The sequence below is a fragment of the Anser anser genome (genome assembly GCF_964211835.1).
Source record: "Anser anser genome assembly, chromosome: 12".
Taxonomy (NCBI): domain Eukaryota; kingdom Metazoa; phylum Chordata; class Aves; order Anseriformes; family Anatidae; genus Anser; species Anser anser.
In genome coordinates this window covers 12,785,832-12,806,034 of record NC_139733.1, presented here as the reverse complement: position 1 = coordinate 12,806,034, position 20,203 = coordinate 12,785,832, and the positions used below count along the sequence as shown (strand labels likewise).

At 49.7% G+C, this 20,203-nt stretch overlaps 1 long non-coding RNA gene across 2 annotated transcripts in view; it reads right to left on the bottom strand.

Moving 5' to 3' along the window:
* Positions 1-705: 705 nt before the first annotated feature.
* The window catches only part of LOC310880116, a 33,611-nt gene continuing 14,113 nt past the window's right edge, over positions 706-20,203 (bottom strand). For both annotated transcript variants that reach the window (XR_014571444.1, XR_014571445.1), the window contains exons 3-4: positions 8,713-8,786; positions 706-8,511 (exon numbers count right to left, since the gene is read on the bottom strand). This is a non-coding gene — a long non-coding RNA (uncharacterized lncRNA). The remainder of the gene's footprint in view (positions 8,512-8,712; positions 8,787-20,203) is intronic.

Here is a 20,203-nt window from a genome sequence, read left to right as displayed (position 1 = left end):
GAAAACTTGACCCTGTCAGAAGTGTCAAGCCGAGGCACCGCGTTTATTCCTCACACGGTCCCCTCCGTCTATAACTTAGCGGGTGCTGCCGGGAGGTTATTCTCTCTCTCTTTGATTGTCATGGGGAGTAAGCTTTTTCTTTTTTTTAACAAAGCTATTTTAAAGCAGATGCTTAACTCTCTGTGCTATTTTAAATGATGCATAGAAAAAAAAAAAAAGAAAGAAAAAAAAAAAGAAAGAAAAAAAAAGCCCACAGCAGAGCCACGATTTAGCACAAAGCCTGGGCGAGCTGAAGCCTGCGTGCTCCTACCTGTGTACAGAGGGGTCTTGGCAAAAGGCTTCCACAGGTGGCTGCTTTGAAGAAGACAGACCCATTTGGACCAGAAGATGCTCATTCATCTGGGAACAGCAGCAAACCTGCAAGAGGCTTCTTCAGTTGCTTTAGGACGTGAGCCCATGCTCACCTTATCACGCTCCATCTCCACAATATGAGGAGCAGGCTGGAGGAAGGCTCCCAGCCCTCAGGCCCTGTGGGCTGGTGGCCAGGCTGTGACCATCCACAGCCAGAGAAGGGAGGAATTAGAAACACCCAACAGGCAGTCTGAACACAATGCCCGATGCCCAGAAAAGAGATTTCCACCTCCATAACCAAAGGAGCAAGGTAGGAGCCACAGGATAGCAGCAGCTCCAGGGACCCAGCTCGGATTTGCACTGTCATCTGGAGGCAGAAGGGTTTACTCCACACTTAGTTATAATTTTGGTGCGCAGCAGATTATAAACCCAGTCTCTGAAGTTACAAAAGCATGTAGTCACTGTTTATTTGCAGTGTTTGATTATTACAAAGTTGTTCATGCTCAGCAAATATGTTTTCTGATAATCAGCTGGCATTTGCTTTATAGACATCTGTGTAATTAAACACGCAGAGAGGGGGGATTTAGGGATTGTGACAGCAAATGGCCCTCGTTCAGTCTCTAAATCATCACGTGTACTTTCATAGCTGCTCCATCGAAACATGTTACTGTGGGTCCAAACTCCACCCAGCCCAGAGAGAGGTTTTTTCTCCCAAATCTCCCTCCCTTCAGCAGACGAGACCATGTTGCCTGATAGGTAAAGCCATCCCACTCCTCCAGCTGTATCGATGCTGCTGTCTGGCACTGAATTATTTAGCTTCCCCTCACTGCGAATGGAAATGATCTGCAGTTTAAATGGGATGAAGAGAAGTTTGCATCAAAGGCACCTTAACTCAGTCAAACACACGTTGGAGACTTCCTTGCCTGTGACTGTCAGGGGTAATAACTGTGGCTCTGATCAAACAAAAGGCCCTTCAGACCCACTTAGTCCCTGTAATCGGCAGGTTCACATCTCCTCTCCCAGCTGTCGGGGAAGAAAGTATTTAGAAGTCGAGTCAGAGGGAGATGGGGACGTTGGGCTGTGGAAGGTGAAAGACTTTCCCGTAAATTGGATGTTGATGTGGCGCTGGCAGCCCTGGGCTTTCTCAACGCCCAAACATTTTGCCGTGTGTGCTGGCAACACCCTCCATTTTCCTTCTGACCTGGCAGGAGAGGAGGGTCAGTGTTTGCAGCACTCGTGGTGGCTAATTCGTATGGAAGTGCAGGGCTGTTACAGCTGTCACTGGCACATCAAACACCGCCTTTCTCCTTTCCTAAACCCCTTCCGCCCCTAATCCACCATCCCTGACCACCCCCCTCCTACACACCCAAACTCACCAGCAGCTCTGCTCTCACTGCCAAGTCCCCCCTCCTGCCCCACGCCTGGGGCTCTTTCCCCACCTTCTCCGTGCTGCCGACACCGGCACCGCCGCAGCCATCAGACCCCTGCGGATGGTGGCTGCCCTCTCCGGGTCCCACAGTGATGGGGAGCGCTGGTGGAGCATCCTCGTTGGAAAGATGGCTCAGAGCTGGAGGCAAATCACGGATTTCCTAAGCAGGGTCACCGCAGAAACCTGGCTGTCAAGTGTTTTTTCTTTTCAGGTAGTAGAAATGACACCGTGGTGCTCAGTGGAGACCTTGAGGTTAAATTAAAATCTGTGAGAATTTGGAGAAAGAAGGATTCGGCCAACTGCCCCTCTCCCTCCCTTCTCCACTCCTTTGCTCCCCAGAGGTGAATTCTCCCCTCCCATGCCACCCAGTGAGCTGCCCCCAGTTCGGGACACTTCCCTGGGGGCCAGCAGAGGGATGCTCTGCCATCGCTGTGCCCGCTCAGCACCACAGCTCAGCCTTCCCTTCCTCTGCAGCCCCCGCCACTTCCCACCCCTGAGTTGCCAGCATTAAAAGGATTACTGAACAAAATGATGGGAGAGAAGGGATTACAGGGCATTATCAGCCTGATCCCCTCTTAATTAATTACTGGTCAGACATATGAAAAGATGGCTCCAGCACACCCCATGACAGTGAAATGACATGTGCATCTGGAAGGCAGCTGAGAAAGGCTTTGGTAAATGCCAATATTTTTTTAGCTGATGCAATTTCCTTCCCCAAAAGTGCTCTTTTAAAGAATGGTACCTGAACATGGCTGCTGCTGTCACCTTTGTGGTAGAGTTTGCTTTCCTCTTAGCACTCACCTTTTGCTCTTGCTTATGCCTGCACATTCTCAGGTGGTCTGCAGCAAAGACAGCTGTACCCCAGGCTTTGGGGCTGGGGCTGACACCACACAGCACCTTCCCCTTTCCACATGCTGGGAAAGCTAAATCTTACCCGGCTGACTGAGGGACTCCGGGTGTTATTGAGCTAGGCTGGGGTCACTAATCAAAAGGTGCTTTTTTTAAAATTCTTACAGATCGAGGCAATCATCACAACAATCAGCAATCCGGCAAGGAGGGGAAGGAGGAGGCTTGTCATTTCAGCTCTGCTCTCCAGAGGAAGAGATAACAGATCTATTTTGCTGTGTTTCCTGGCCTGAAAGGAAAGGCTGTTCATATCCCTCCCAAACCACTGTTTATTGGAACTGGCCAACTGTTGTTTTATTTTTCCAATTCTCAGGGTTACACCCCGGTAAATCAGAACTGTGGTCACAGCAGGCTTCAGACTGCAGGTCATGGCAGGACGTGGCTGAACATCGTCCCTTTTTTCATCACAACTTTCCCATGCATCTTCCCTCACTGCAGGATTGTTCCCCTACAGTCAGAACCCGAACACGACATCAAGCTTTATTTCATGACTCCCAAAGCCCTTAGGCAGAGAACTCAAACAAAGCATTTGCACCAACTCCAGTATACCCCCAGTCTGACCAGGCTGACTATTTTTTTCTTTTTTTTTTTTTTTAGCCCCAACAAATCTGCAACACCTTCAAATCAATAAAACAAAGAAAAACAAGGCAAGCTGCCACTAAACATCACTTGTTTGAAAAAGATCAGCTAAAATTATTTGCAGCTCCTCAACAAATTCCTGCCTGCTGTTTCCCCTGGCTGCTGTGCTGTAAAATGACCGAGATGGAGCAGGATGCAGAAACGGAGGGAGCAGCCTTCATCACCCTCCTCTCTGCACGGGGCACTTTGGCTTGCAACTTGTCCTGTACATTTGTTCAGTGAAGTAGGGATGATCACAGTGCTTTTCTTGCTTCAGGAGCTGAGAAACCCCAGTGGGGGAGCCCCAGGACAATCTTTCTGCTTCCAGCTGAGAGTTTTCCACAGGGCATCCCCGCAGCCCCTGGGACAGACAGGCAGCCCCAGCACGTGAGCTCCTCTTTTGCCTGGGGGACAGAAGCCCTGCTCTGCTCTGTGCAGAAGAGGTTAAGGGAAAGGAAGAGCTAGCAAATTTCTGAAAAATACCAGCATGCTGGTTTTGACAAATACACAAATTGGAGCCGATTTGGAATGCAGATGTATGTAAACAGGCATGAAATTATCCCGTCCCTCCTGCATAATGTCGCCTCGCAGCCACAAAGGCTCTGAATGCTCTGGCAAGGCCAGGCTGGTTAGATCCACTCAAATCAGGGAAAAGACACTGGGAAGAAACCAAGCAGAAGGGTGGGAGAAGGAAGAAAGAAGACACCTCATCATGAAGTTTACCTGCCAGGAGCTGCTGCATCCCAGAAACACACGGGCTGGGCTGAGCATCCTGCTGCCTCCTGAGTTTGTAAGGGTTTGGTGTCACACAGGCAGGAGACACTAGTGGGTTTCTCTGGGTGGATAGTAATAGGTAAAGGAAAGAAAAAAAAAAAAGGAGATGGAGGAAACAGAAGAGGAGGCACCTGTGCGATGAAGGGACTTCACTGGGAACATCTCTGGCCTTCACATGCACAAACACAAAGGTGTCTCTCAGGACCAGCTGTCCTACTCAGGAGCCATAAGAGGTTTTACAGGAAAAGCAAAAGAAGCTTCTGCCCTCCTTCCCACCCACATATCTAAGAATAATGGAATATCCCAAGCGAGGCCACCTGCAATCTCTGGGCCACGTAGCAGCCACACCGTGACCCCTGCAAACAGGAACCATGAGTCCCGACTCCTGCTGCCCTGTCCGAACCACCCCATCAGTGCCCCCCTCGGTTGCTGCCATGCAGATTAGTTTAGTGCCACCACAATATAACACAAACAGGCCAGCAGAAGCAGTGTGTAAGCCCCCACTGGGGGAAAGCCCCCAAAGAAAGCCCCCGAGGAAAGCTCCCTTCCCTGCAGCCCCTTCCCTGGTGAGCTGCGGCAGGGCTGGGGCAGAGGCAAGCAGCCTCCAAGACTTTCTGCACATAAAGAGCTCCTTTTTAATATCAAGCACGCATCTTTTCTATTTACCTACTGCCAGCCGTGCCTGCCCTGATACAAGCCATAAGCCCTGGCAGGGCTAATCTCCCCATCCCCACACAGCACCTGCGAAGCTTCAATTCTGCTTTTCATAACGGTCTGTATGAACAAACCACCTTCATTAATCCCACGTCTTCCCCCGGCCTTACACAAGCATCCGGGCACCAGCCGGCTCCCCTTGCTCCAGCATTTCAAGCAGGATTTATAGACGAGAGGAGCCCCTTGAATGCAGGACTTTCTGATTAAAATAGATGGCATGAGGGACACATCAAAAATGAAGAGGAGAGACAGAGTCCTGTAGGCTCAGTGGGTCTCATTGTATAGACACAGGTAACTTGAAAAATGTCAGCTTTTGGAAGAAAGGAATAAAAATTAAACAGAAGATTCCCAGATTGCCAAAGGTATCCTCCTCCCCTGCCCCTGGATGGGAGCACTGGGATTCACCACCCATCCTGCTGAGGATCCAAAATCCTTCCTTTTTGAGCAAGGAAAGCTGGAGGCTTCACAGACAGGTAAACAAGCACCCGCACACATAAATAAAGCATGGTAATAAATGTCTTAATAATTAGCTGTGATACAGATGCAGCTGAGCAAACAGCCGTGGATCCAAAAACACAAACAAGCCCTCTGCTTCCTGCCCTAGCTCCAGTGATAATTGCTTGCACGCCTCCATCACAGACGATCCCAAAGCTCTGGGTAAATAGAGAGGGGGAATGTCATATGGAGCGGGGAGAGGCAGTGGTGAGGCTCAGGTCTCTCGTGAGGCCGTCCCAGAGCCCCACTTGGATCTGGCACAACCCCGGTGTGGGTGCCTGCTCTTGAGGAGCATCCCTGCAGAGCTGTCATCCCCAGGCCACCACAGAGAGAGGTGGAAATTCTCCACCACAGATCCCAGAACCCTCCGAGGCCCAGGACCAAGCAGGTTCAACCACATCAAACCATCTCCAGAGAAGAAGAGAAAGCTTTTTGAGATGGAACCAGAGAGGTATGGTTTGTAAGGCCAAAAATGAACTTTGCAATTTCCTACTGCTTTCCAGGAACCCCACTTTCAGATTCTTGAGGGAAAAGAGGGGTGAGGAAATTTGGGCATGGTTTACTGGTTTGCTGAGCACCTCTGAGCCCCAGTGTCCATGGGGGTATGGCTGCTGTGGGGCTCCAAGGGACAACCCCGACCTGTGCTGGATTGTGCCCGTATAGGATGAGCACCTCTACAAGGCAGTTATTTCTTCCTCAGTAGTACAAGAAAGAAATCATTACAGTTGGGATCAACAAGGAAAAGCAGAGCTGGGACAAGGAGGAGAGCTGTACAAGAACACAAGCACAAGCCCCTCTTTTCTGAGTTCCAACTGCAAAAAGGAATAAAAAATAAAAACCCTTTGAACTTTCCCTTTGAGTCCTGAGCTCTTCTAGCTTTTTTTTCCCCCTCCACTCCAGACTCAAAGATGCATTTCTAACCTCAGAAATAAAATCCTCCTTTTGTGGCAGCCATTAAATGGCTTTTGGGAAGCTGGGCCACCAGATATGCCCCTAATCCCATTCACACTTCCTGCCCCATGTTCAGAGCCGGTCTGCCCGGCACTTCTCTCCGCAAGAGGCTTGTACGGGGAATTAGCTGCTTCCTTCAGCCACTGCGTCTGGCTGCCTTGATATATTCTTAAATATGGGGGGAGGGAAAAAAAAAAAAAAGGAGAAAAAAGCAATTGGCAGAGCGGGTTTGTTGGGGAGACACTGATGTGAATTTGATCTCTCTAAACGGCGCATTGCTCCATTATGGAGACACACAAAGCAATGTCAATCACTTTGTCCTAGCACAAAAGCTAAGAGCTTGCCAAAAGGTTGGCAGCAATACGCACACCGGTGTAGGTGGCAGGGTGTTATGAGACTGAGTGCCAGTTTGATCAGAGCTGCTTAGATTATGAGGGTGTTAAAGTGTGTTTGTCATGATTTAAAGCATTAAACCTTGGAAGTGGTATATAAAGGCTGACATGAAAGAGTCTGAACAACACATCCACACGCGTGTGTGTATTTAAAGGTCCGGGGATCCAAACACAGATCACGGTTGTGAATTCCCAGCTGCCCTTGGAAAACCTGCAACTCAGACACGTTCCTATGTAGGGGCATTTATTAAGCAGGCACCAGTGGTGACATGCTTTTTCCATGGGTGGTCCTACCTCCAGACACTGCTTGCACGTGCAGGACCTGTCCAAGGGCCAGTGGATGGAGGGGTACCGAGAGGCAGAGTTGTTCTCTTCCCATGCTCATATCCCAACCAGCACATGTCAACAAGAATCAAAATGAAATAAGAAACAAGCTGAATTACTGCCTTGAACAAAAACCAAGCCTATTCACCAATCCAAACACATCTTAGTATCCTCTCCAGAAAGAAAAGAAAGGAAAAAAAGAACACAGCATTTATTAAATTATTCTGACTTTTTCTTATTACTGTCTCTCCTGGTTCAGACTAAGGCATTAAAAAGCCACGAGGCACATTGATCTTGTGCTATTTCCCATTTAATATTGAAGCACTTGAAGCTCATGGGAAAGGTCATTCTGATCACATCTCTACCTGAGGAGATTTGGATTGCACAAATGAACATCCAGACGCTCCAATCTCCTGCCCACCACACGTGGCTGTTCCCTCTGGGTCAAACACTGCCAGGCTAAGTAGTGAGCCTCCTGTTGGTGTTCACGGAAAGAAGCAAAATGTCCTTTAAAAGGAGACATAGCCAGGATGGGATTGAGTCAAGAGGAACTCCAGCTGGACTGTTAGCCTGGAAACTGCCATAAACTGTGGAGGTGAACTCCAAATGAAAGATCACACAACGGGGACCTGGAGGCAAGCAGATGGCTTTTAAAACTGGGAGTCTCGCACCAGCTACAAGCAAGTAATTACCAGCAAGTCACAGCTGTGCTAGACCACATGAGCAGGTGAAAATGTGACTATGCTAGGGTGTGATCGCACTGCCAGCATCCTCCGACACTCCTCCTCTTCCCTAGCTGGCCCTAATGCTACCAGATGTAGGGGTTATTTGCTTCAGAGAGGTTGGAGCAGTTTCTCCTTAGGAGGCCTTTAAAAACAGGGGTGGGAAGGAAGTTAACAAGATGCTCTGAAGTGGTGGATGAGTGTTGTTATCGTTGCAAGAGGTGAGGAGTGCATCCAGAGAAACGCAGAGCTTCCCAAATAGGATGCTAAGGACTAGCAAGGCACGAGCTGGGGCTGGGAGGGAGGTTTCTTCGCTGGATCCCTCACTGCCTGCTGACCAAGTTAGTCTGTTCCTGAATGCATAAAGACACCCTGTGCAGAACAGTTGTATTTGCCCCAGCCACAGCTGGGGGGGGAGCAGCTGATGCCAAGTGCCTGATCCAGAGTGATAGGCTAGGCTACAAAAGCCAACCTTCAGCAGTCAGTCTGCTCCAAGTACTTGGCTTCTTTTCCAGCTGCTTTTTCCAATAAATCTAAAGAGCATAGACATGCTAACAGAGTCTCAGGACTTGCTTTTTATGCGTTTCAACAAATGAGAAAAAGCAAAGAGAAGAATAGAAAGCTGAAACATCTCCTCCAGCCCATGCAAACCACTGTCAAGTGACCTTAACTGCTGTGTTCAAATCCACCAGTGAGAAATTCTTGGGCAATAAGCTGGTTCCTGCCTCCGCCGAAGGCTGGGAGCTCCTGGCCATTCACTCCTTGGCAGCTAGGAGAGGTGCTGAGCTCCTGCATGCTGACCCAGCTGCGAAACCCCCGAACTCTTCCTCCTGATCTGTCAGATATGCATAATTAAGAATGTCATTCAAGCAAGGTAAATCAGACCCCACACACCCCCAGCCACCCTCCCCTTTGCCTTAGTTTTCCAACCACCCTGCAGAGGTTTCCCTTCCAGGAAACCTGATGCTGTCAGACAAAGGAGAGGAAAACCATCCTGGCCATGAGGGCAAAGGCATTATTCCTCCCCCTGCCTCACCTCTCTCTGCAGCAGAGACTAAAAGCCATGTATAGATAACTCTTCCCCTTGCTTCCTTCCTCCTTCCTTCCTTTCTGCAATCCAAGGAGAAGAGGGTGAAGAAAATGGCACTTGGATTAAATAAACTAACAATCATCACGCAGGGCTTTTAGCTGCAAGTGAGCCAAGTGTCCTGTAACATTAAATAAATGCAAGATTAACCTTCACGGCTTCCACACTAAATTATTTATCTTGAGAGGCGAAGAGGTCAGGATTGAAACAAAGGGTAAATATTTGACGAAGGCGCTGCGCGCGCCGGCTGCACAGCTGTTTGCCGACCACGCCGGCGCTGCCTGTGCATCCCTCCCACGGGGCTGGTTTCACTGCTCCCCAGCCCATCGACACCCCAGGACTCAGCTGCAGACAGGATGAGGCCCTTGTACCACCAGCCATGGCATTCTGCCTGGCAAAAGCCACCAGGGCAGAGGAGAGCCCCCGTGACATGACAGGGGACGATACTTGCCGTGATTTCGCCCAGCATCCGATGCGTCTTAATTAGCAGTCGCATCTGCCTTCAATACTGAAGTATTATTAACCGCATGATTTACATACAGCCATTTGTGTAGCCACTGTAGGCAGGGAATTACCTGATAACAAAATACCCTGCTGTTCACGCTAAGTGACAGACTCAGAAATATTAGTCTGTTTAATCAAAGCACTAACAACAAGGAATAGACAAAAATATTTTGCCATTCCCTAGCTGATCTCCATTAAGATCCTCAAGCATTCTTCTGTCAAAGACATGCCAATTATTTTTTTTTTCCAATAAAAAATTAAAATTTAGCCACTACTGGGAAAGCATACGACATCTGTTTAACAGTGAATAGCAATATTACAGTGCATTCAAAGGTGAGAAATGCAAAAGACTATGGCCAAGACTGATGTAATTAGCCAGGATGTACAACACCTTAAATTACGAGCACTGTACTTCCCAGAAGTGCCAGGCCTTGCAAGAAGAAGTGGGCAGGATCTCAGTGTTAACTCACCTGAAAACTATTCCCGTAATGCACATTTTTCCCTAGAAGGAGCATCACCAGCTCACTAATCCATAACTCTGCTTGCAGCACCCATTTCCTGTCCCAGCCTGGAGCAGATGCAAACCAGCATGGGTGCAGTGGGCTTCACTAGACCAGGGTGTGCAGTGGAAAAAAAAAAAAAAAAAAAAAAAAAAAAGGTCCAAGCTACAAAATTTAAACATTTCAGCTATTTTTGAATACAACAAATTCACAGTATCATACTCCAAGAGCATGAAGGGAAGAGCAAGGCTAGTTGCCCTCTGTCCTAGGCTGCTGCTCAGAGGGATAGACACAATTTCTCAGGCAGCTGTGTGGCCTGTCCCCTTGGTGTACAAGGCATTAAACCACTCACGGGGTGCAAGGTCAGGAATGGATTTTCTCTGAGCGAAGGGAATCACTGGAATGGGCCCTTACACTCCTCCAACAGTAAGGTGTGTGCTTTGGCTGTTGGATCATCTGCTCATTTCCACGCAGCAAATCCTTGCTGTTCTGGGGATCAAAGATGCTGGAGCTGCTCTTGATCTGGTGGTGTCTCCAAGGAGCAGTTTAGCTGGTGGGGTTGGTCACGGACAGGGTGTGAGGGGGTGCTGTGGAGCCTTTCCCAGCCCCACATGGGAGCCCCACTCCTTTCTCCTCACACCAAACCCCTCCACCTGAAGATCCGCTCTCCCAGGACAGCCCATCACTGCCAGCACCCCGTGGTGCTGCCACCCCTCAGCAGCCGATGAAGGCTTTGCCTCTGCTGCCAGACAGCACATGTGTTAGCACAGGGTCGGGGGAGTGAGTAAGCTGTGAAACCCTCCTGCCAGCCAGATATGTTGCTTTCTACCAATTATGAGCACAGCTATAGGTAAAGAAGCCATAGCAACAAAAACTTGACCTGCTCTGCTCCAGAGACATAGCTGGAGCCTATTCGAGACTTAATGCAGTCTCTTAACGCCTACTGCTGTTAATGGTTCCTGCATAATAAGGGGGATTACGGATCTATTACCGATCTGTCACCTCTTAAAGAATATGCCATTAATCACGATCGTTTATTTGCAAATTGGTTTATAATTTTGAAAATCTTTTGCAAATTACTTTAAATGGAAGAGGGTGGGGGGCAAGGGACTTTCAAAGCAGGCTTCCATGCTATTTCTTCCCTCAGCTTAGTGCCCCTTTTTGAGCCAAATCACTGTTTGTGCATGCCTGCATACATTCACAAAGGTATTTACGTACGGGAGTAAACCAGATAAGCGCAGCCAGACATTCCTGGCTCAGCCCCTCCAGACGCCGGCCTCCCCTAGAGACTCCCCGTGCTCTCCCTGTTCCCAATCTTTTGCATCCTTCCTAAATGTCACCCCCACACCCGGCTCCATCCTCCCTCGGCTGGGAAGGAGCACGGCCACCCCATTCTCCAGCTCCGCGGATTAAGGCGGCTTTGCCTGGATTACGGCTGCCAATCAAGTTCAAGTGCATTTTTAGTAGTTGAATGTGTGGCACAAGGTTTCAAATAAAATCATCAAGTGCAGTCGATTAAACTCATTAAGTCCTTACGGACTCGCCTGTGTACTGCGCTGTTATCAGATTCGGAGACATGAGAATTAATTAGGCCGCTGTTCTCCTTTGTCTGGATTAGCGTGCCAGGCCCGGCGCCCGGGTGTTTTCCTGGGGAAACACGAGGCCTGTAATCTCCTTACCAGCCCAGCCGGGCAGACAGAGGCCTAAGAGATTTCTTCAACATTCCCCAAAGATCAAACAAGAACACGCTGGTCTTTGAGGTTTTCTCCTCCTGGCTTTCTTTCTCTCTTTTCCCCTCCACGCGCAGTGCAGCTCATGAATAAAAGGCAGCTCGGTGGGAAGGGGCAGGCAGGGAGAAATGGCTGCAGGAGCCAGCGGGTTCCTGGCACCAGGGCTGGAAATATTCCTCACGATAACCTCCTCACCAGGATATACTAGGGCTGTCCTGCAAGCTCCTGCTTGTGCCAAAAGCCTTTCCTTCTCCACATCATTCCCCTCCATGCCAAACAGCACTTTTGTCCCTATGGGATCTTTCCCCACAACCACATCCCTGGGGTCACCACTCACATTTGGGAACAGACACCCAAAGGGACAAAGCGTGCCCTCTCCACCCGTACAGATCCAGAGCACTTTGAAGTCACGGCTGCCACACAACGCAACTCTCCAGGACATCCCACCTGCCATCGTTTCTGCAGCGAGTGTGACGCCTCCAGTATTTGCATCACCTGCCTCTGGGAAACACAATTCTTTCACAGAGCAACCATTGCATTTGTGAGCTGCTTGGAGAGATGGACATGCAGGCGGGAAGGAAAGTACAAGACACTGGCTGCTGGGACAGCATAGTCCTAAACACGAGGGTCTGTGGAATCGAGTATCCACGTGGTGCTCTCATCTATACTAGAGGACATGGTGGGCAGAAGGGCCAAGATGAAGATAAACTGGGATATATGTAATACACCCAGCTGTACTAAAATTTGTAACATTCTGGTCACTACCCATGGAGCAGAATCCCACTACTCAAAAATCAACCCTAACAACCACCCTACATCACTCGCCACCTACCCTGCTCTGCAGAGCAGACATACACGGTATATATTCATCATCACAAGGCTTTTAACAGAGAACAGCCCACACTCAATACCAATATCACACACTCTATACTAATACCAACATCATGCAATAATGCAATACAATACTGATACATACAGCTGAACAATTAGACCTCTGCAGCCCAGGGGAGACTTACAAATTCCCTTATAACCCTTTTCTAGTGGCACGAGGAACTTCATTTACAACAGGGATCTGCAGCTCTCTCCCCTCATTTTAAGGCTGCTCCTCATTTATCAAAGTCAGCTATTAGACAGGAGGGCAGGAGATGGGAGATCTGCAGCCAGTGATGACACACAGGTGTCCACGTGTGAAATGAGGGTTTCTGCCTCTGTCACATATTTGACAATGAAGCCAGTTGGTCCTTGACTAAGGTATTGTTTTGCAGAGCAATGCGGCCGTGGAAGGGCCTTACAAAGGCGTATTGCCAAAGTGAACTTTATCCAACAGGCTTTTCCAGTGGACACAAATCCTTTCCGATGGGCCAGCTGCCCGCAAACACACTGCAACAAATTTATGAGAACATAACTGTGCTGTAAAGAGATGAACTTAAGGGACAAAGAAAAGTAATCCATATTAAGGCTGGCAAGGGCTTTGCACCTGCTAACAGTCCTGCTGAATTGCATTTGAGGGGAGCTGAACTACAGCAATTTCTAAAGTAAATCACTTGGGCCTGCCAGTACTTTCTCCAGTTTATTACAGAAATTTACTCACAAAGGTCAGTGACCCTGCAGTCAATGACTCCCCCAGGTGACTTCCCGAGCCGTGTTAAGCCACAAGCATTTGCTCTCACTCCCTCTGATCTTCTCTTTCTCTCCTCCTCCTCTTCCACTTCCCTGTTTCACTCGCCACTCCACTGAATCCCTTCGTTTTTTCTCTCTATTGTCAAATCACGGGAGCAGGGCGTGATGTGACAAGGCAGTGCTGGAGGAACAATAAGGGATGTGGATGTGAAGGAGCAACAGAGAGGCAAAAGGGCTGAGAAGGGAAGCCGAGAAGCCTGGATGTGATGGAAGGGAAAGGGAAGTGTGAAGAGCTGCAGGGATGGCAGTAAAGCAGCTACAGTCTCAGGAAGGATGGAGGATTTTCATACCTGCCTCCCTGTACAGATGATGTGAAGTCGGGGTGATGGTGGGAGCAAAGCTGCATCCTCCAAATTGCAGAGGGCCTCCAGAGTCACGTTAGCTACAAAGGTGAGGAGGAAGACTATGGGGCAGAGCAGGTCAGAGGGGAAAAGCAGAAGGTCTGATGGCATTGCATGGGAGAAAATGAGGGCTGCTGGCCCAGCCTGTCTTGTTGAGGAGAGCAGTACAGCCCAGCCAAAGGAGGTCATCCAAGGGTGTCGGGTGAGTTCTGCTCTCCACCTATTTTCACTCCTTTCCGAAAAGGGGACATAGATAATTATGCATTTCCTTAGCCCAAAACTTCTGCATTTAGACTAAATGAACCCCACCAAAACCTTGTCTAACTGTAGCCAAATCAATGTAAAGTCAGAGTCCTGCTCTGCTCTCCAGCAAGTTCTCCAGGCCTGATACAAAACCAACCCTCATCATTTCCCCAATAGAAACTCAAGAAAAAGAAATTCTTCAGGAAACACTTCACCCAGGTATCAACTGCTAAAAGTTTAAAGGCATCCCAGTCCACAGCAAGGTTTCTGCCACTTCTCCATCCCTGCCTGCTCCTTTCTGCTTCTGCCTCTACACCTCTCTGAACCAGCCTTCAGCACTGCTTGTGGTGAACACAGCTTTCCACAAATTATTAATCACAAGTGAAAACATACAGAGCGAGCAGGCATCCTTCCTCCTTTCCCAGCTCTAAAGGGTTCTCCTTCCAGTGTCTCCTTCTCACTCACCTTTTTCTTTCTTCTCCCCCACCACACACAGGGAACCGATGGATGTCTCTTTAAGGCCCTGTGCCTGTCACCTTGCAGCACACCCTTGTAAATCAGATAAATATCTCAAGGATCCTTATCCTGGGAAAATTGAGATAATTGCGTCAAATTGAAGTGCATCTTTTTTTTTTTTTATTTTTATTTTTTTTCCCCTTCTTCTTCTCTTTTCAGCTGGAGTCTCTTGTAGTAACAGGTGCGCTGACTGCTAATTCCTGCACAGGAGTTGCTCCCGTTCTTAGAAGGGATGGCCCCTGATGGCTGGTCCCGGGCAAGCTCGTGAAGGGATTTTTAACCAAGGTGTGCTGTCAGTCAGGAACTTTTCCATAGCTCTGTCCAAGACTCTCTCGGAAGAGGTGATCCCTGCCAGCGCATCCCTGACATACACATGCTCAGGAGGTGTCTGCTACGGAGTGAATAGCAAGCTGTGCCTGTAAGGTTACACGGGATCAGCTCTGGTGTCCTCCTCCCACAACGTGCCCAGGGCTGTACAAACCCTGAGGAAGACATGTGCAGATCCAGATGAGGAAGGTGAAGTTTTAGAGACACATGAGGGATGTGTTTTTAGAAAAGGGTGGAGAGAATAGACTTAAAATACAGCCTGATGGCTTTCAGGTTTCTCTGTATCTGTCTCCGCGTGGCAATAGCAGGCACGTGTCCGTATGCAGTTCTTGCACAAGCAGTCCTGCAGAAAGCCCATGGGCAATTTCTGCAGACGCTGTGGCATGGTATGAAATGACTGTGCACACTCCATGTGCACATGAGGTGACCTCCATCCATCACACACAGTGTCCTGCACAAAGGAAAAGCTTGCCCAGGACGGCAGGTCTGCTCCAGGCCTCTGCTGAGGATAAAGCAAAATTCCTGGAGCGCTGAGTCCTGGCTGTGGCCTGCCGAATCTCACAGCCCTCGGGAGAAGAGAGGGTGGGGAAGTGAGGCAAGAGGGAAAGAAGCAGAAAAGAGGGAAAATACTTCACCTGAAGTGAGTCTAACAGGGTCAGGGATTTGCTGGTAATGGAAGAAAGGAAAGGAACAGGAATTGGGCTAGAGCAGCCCAGAGGCAGGGATGAGTGGGTCAGAGGGCTGAGTCTCATGAAAATCAGTGCAGGGAGCACCAAAGGAGCCAAATTCCTTTGTGGAGCATTTTGCAGACTGTTTCACACGGTGCTCATGGCTCCTCTGATCTACCAGTTCTTGCAAAATCAGAACTGTTCAAACGCTGTAGCTGTGACTTGGACACGACATAGGGACACCCATCTGGGGCTGCTTCTTCCTGAAAAGAGTGAGAGCATGGAAGATACACAGGGGACAAGAAGGGCAGAGTGGGAAATGGAAGAAAAAAAAAAAGTAGATGTAGAAAAATACAAGAGCAACAGAAGAAGAAAAGTAACTAAAGTGACACACAGCAAACCTGATCATGACCTCAGTGATAACACGGGACACTGGGAAAACAAAAACAAGAAGTACAAAGTACAGAGAAGAGCAGGATTCAGGTGCAAGGAGATGGGACATTAAGAAAACAGCAGGAAAACTAACGCAGTGGTCAAGTCAAGTCAAGAAGGCCCTGAGTGATTTGGTCTAAGCTGGCCTGCTCCAAGCTGATCCTTAATCTCTTCTAACCCATACCTTTCTGTGACCCCTTGGCAGGAAGGAGGGATGCTAACTCCATATGGGAGGATGGACAGACCCCAGAACCAGCCCCTGTTTCTCACTGTGCATGTGCATCGCATTGCCATGTGCATCGTCCCCACCTAGAAGCCATGAAAACGCCTCCCACCAGCTGTTAAGAACAGAGACGGCTGCATCAGGTTATTATCCCTCCCTCCCGCTGTAGTGGCCAAAGCCAGCTGAAGAGCAGGGCACAGGGCAGCAGGTGAGGAGATCAAGAGGCAAGCAGCAACCCTGCTGCTTTTCTCCTGGGGGGGAGAAAACTTCACAAAGCAGAAGTCTGCGGTGTTTTGCTTTTGGCACTCTACAGCTGAACACACAAACAAATTGGGACTGTCAGAAGGACAGAAGGTGAATGATGTTGCAATCCGAAGGGGATGATTACTTCTCTAAGAGATTTCCAAGCAGCACCTGGGGTCTCAGGGGGAGCCAGCAAAGAGGATTTTTAGGTGACTCTGGGTAAGGCGGGGAGCACAAGCACAGAAGGTGCTCAGAGAGCAGGAATGACTCTGCACCAGAGAGGTGGCAAGCAGTGGAGATTGACATGATGGTACTGAGCATGGCCCTCATAACGACAAACCTCCTCCAAGGGCGTGTTAGACCTTCAAACCGAGCCAGCTCAACTAAAGCAGACGTTGGCTGGGAGAAAGCAGAGCAGACTGGCTGCAGGCCCCGTGAGATGAACGCTGGGCTTGGGCGAGTGGTCTCGAGGCTGCAGGTGGGCTGAGAGAGGAGGACAACAGCTGCTTCTACTTCATCCTGGCCTTCCGTGCCAGGCCACCCTAGCCTTGTCCCCAGCAGAGCCACAGCTCTTTGCAGACTCATCAGAGCCCATTCTGCTGAAGAAGCTCTCACACACACCAATAATAACCTGAGAGCCCAGGCAGGGCTGAAAGAAGATGAATGCAGCAGCTGAACAAAGCAGTTCAGAGTTGCAGCTCCAGCCACAGCTTGGCCCAGGTGCCTCTAACCATTCCAGCTTTGGGGAGGGAAGAAGAAAAACTTGGAAAGCTGGGAAACAGCTTCCCAGAAGGTCCAGTGATGATGAACGGATAGAGGGAATTCTCAGGAATCAACTCCCGCTATGTGATTGCAGCCACCATGTTCTCACCTTCCTCTGCCAAGCCACCAGAAGCGGCCACCACGGAACACCGTGCCCTCTGCTCAGGGCACAAGCAGCACAAGTTCACTCCTCCATGCTGTCCGTGTAGACCCAACCTGAGCTTGAAAGTAGCACCACAAATGCAGAGAAGGTCCTCCAGAGCTTGAGGGGCGCTCGACCCGGGTTTCAGTGCCCAGGGGACAGGACGGCCCCTGCCCAGCCTGTGCAGTCACTCCTGGCATCAGCAGCCTCCTTGCGACATTTCCCCTCCTCTCAGGAAGAACGGGCTTGACGGTGTTTTGACTCCCTTCTCAGAGACTCCCACACGGCACTTTACAATCCAGCTTCACTCTCACATACACATCCCGGGCTGCATCCCAGAGACGTGTGTCAGGCACGAAGCGCTGTCAGTCAGCCCCAGTCACAACACTTCAGGCTCGGGAGAAGCCTGATGGATCGGGGGGAGGGTACACGGGAATGAGAAGAAAAGGCTGAACAACGAGAAATGAAAGGAGAAAGACAAATCCAGCAGGGAAATGGCAGGGACTGTTCCATAGAGCAAGGATGCTTTTCAGCTGTGATACTGAAGTGGTGTCAGGCATAGAAAAGGACAGAGGTGTTCGGATGGAGGCAGGGAGGGAAGGGTCATGGCAGGAGTGACCGGGGGCAGTCCTCCCACCACCACCCAGATATTTCCTGCATAACAGCAAAACTACAATCCTGATTGCCCAGAAAGGTAAAGCTGGGCAAAATAGGAAGCAGGGGTCCAGGGGAGGAGACGGTCCATTACAGGGTGCTGCAGTGGTGGGGGAGGAGGTCCCTCCCCGTTCTGGGAGCTGAAGGAAATGGAGAAAAGACCTCAAGCACTGCACAGAAGTTTGAGATTAGTCGAGTATGCTCATATTATGAATCTCAGTCTCTTCCACCATGCATGAAATGAGTAAATATTCATTGGGCTGAGGAGAGGGGGAGGAGAGATGAGTCCATAGCTTAACTGAGATAAGTGTTCACTGGAATACCTCTCCCCCACTTGCAGGCTGGAAGTCCTACTTCTTTTTACTCCCTCTCTGCAATCCGGGGATTAAATAATAGTTAATCATTCCTTACAAAGCGGAAAAGCTCAAATGGCAGAGACTGAGCAGACGCCCCTGCCACCTTACACACAGAATGCCCTGATAACCAGGAGGGTCTTTTGGGAAGGGACATGTGGGTTCAAGTCTCTCTCAGGGAAAGAATAGACTGTAGGGAAGAGGGCTACAGCTGCTAAGCTACTTGGTAAGAGTCACAAATGTTTCTCTGCCAGTGCAGACCCTGATCTCTGAGCTGTACCCAGAGAAGACCTCATGAACTGGGCTTTGCCAGGGAGAGAGAGGACCGTGCCCAGATTATCCTGGTGTTACTTAGGCATAAGGTAAGCACACTGAAAACATAGGTGCAAAGTGCAGACAGATCATTAGGGAGGATCAGGAATACAAAAATACGGACAGCTACATTGAGAGGCAGCAAAACAGGGCTTCTGAGGAGCCAAACTAGACCCCTAAAGTTACTTTCTGCTTGGTGTACAGCATACTTCTAAGAGAGGTTTCTCCACAGATCTTGTGAGGGGGGACAACAGGCCTGTCCTTGCCTTCATGGAGAAGATACAGGAAGGCACAAGTGAAGCAGCCACACAAGAAGCCTGCTGCCCAGCCACACCATTCCCACGCGAAGCTCCTTGAGCCATATCAGCTTCTTGTCCATCAGGAGACATCATCGCCTCCCTAGCTCAGGCAGGGGATGTGGGGACACAACCCAATAACCTTTTCAAATTCTTTGCTGAGGGGCAGATCCCCTTGCACGAGAGCTGTCTGCAGCTCTGGCCTCACAGGCTGTGTTCTGCCAGCAGTCATAGGGCTGGAGTGGTTTTTCTTTTAGCCACAGGACAGACAGGGGTAGTGGAGTGGGTGGTGTATGCTCTGACTTCAACAGATATTTGTTAATCTCTGAGGTGGAATCTTATTAGAAAAATGCAATAGGTCATGAGGGGTAGGGAGGGGAAGCTCTAGAAATTACGTCACCTAGAAAATTGCCTGGAAGAAGTGGGAGTCTCTCTGCAGGCTGACTCCTGGGGAAAGGTGAGTCCATCCCTCCCACTTCCTTTCACTCACCTTCTTCTCAGTCACCAGTGGTTTTCCCCTCATGCAACCCAACCTCAGCTCCTTGGCCGAGTGCTACAGCTGGTCTCTGCGTGCATCTGACACATGGCAGATGGAAGGGGTAGCAATAACGTGAAGAGCATGAAGGGAAAGCCAAGTGAGGAAGCAAAGAGAGTAGAGTAGGACCTATATCCTTTAAACCTTGGCATCCGTGCTCTCAGTCACCTACCTTCACTGGGGAGCAGAGCTCATGAGTCAGACCACATAGCCATGGTGAGGAGCCACCCGTCTTGCAAGTCACTTTTATGATCTAACCACTAGGAAGAAGACGTCCAACGAGAATGTCCAACGAGAATGTCCAACGAGAGGAGGAGAGCAAGTCTCGCCCTTTGCTGACACTTCTTCATCATAAATAACTTCTAGAAAGTGCTGCAAAACATCTCTGCAAACCCAAGAGGAGACCAAGGAAACGCAGAGCCCCCCCAGGCACCCCACCACTCCCCCAGCCCGCCCCCAAACCTGTAAAGCTATCGGCCCTTGCAAACGCCAGCCTGGCTCTGGCTGGGTTAATGTGACAATCCATTTCTGACAGCGTGTCAATACAAAGCAATTTAGGAGTGCATGAAAAATCGACCTGAGGTAACAGGCAATTTCTCCGCTCTGCTGGTTAGACGGAAGTAGGGACCAACGGGGGCAGCAGCTCTGCGCACACCTCGGCAGCACCCGCTCTGCCCGTGTGCTGCCACGTTAGCGGCTGTCACCGGGATGGGGATGGGGCACGGCAGGAGCAGGACATCGTCTGCAGGGCATGGTCTCAGGATGGGGAGCTAAGGCGAGGAGAGTTGAGGTCAGCATCCCGCTCTTTCTCCACATTAAGACTAGTTAACCAGAAGGCATTTAGGTATGTGAAACAACAAGCTGGTTATAACAGCGGACAGACTTTGATGTATGCATGACTGCGAGGCGGCACTCTGAGCTCCAGTCCATACAACCCGCCCCACAGCCAGGGAGACACTGGCTGAACACTCCAGGCTGC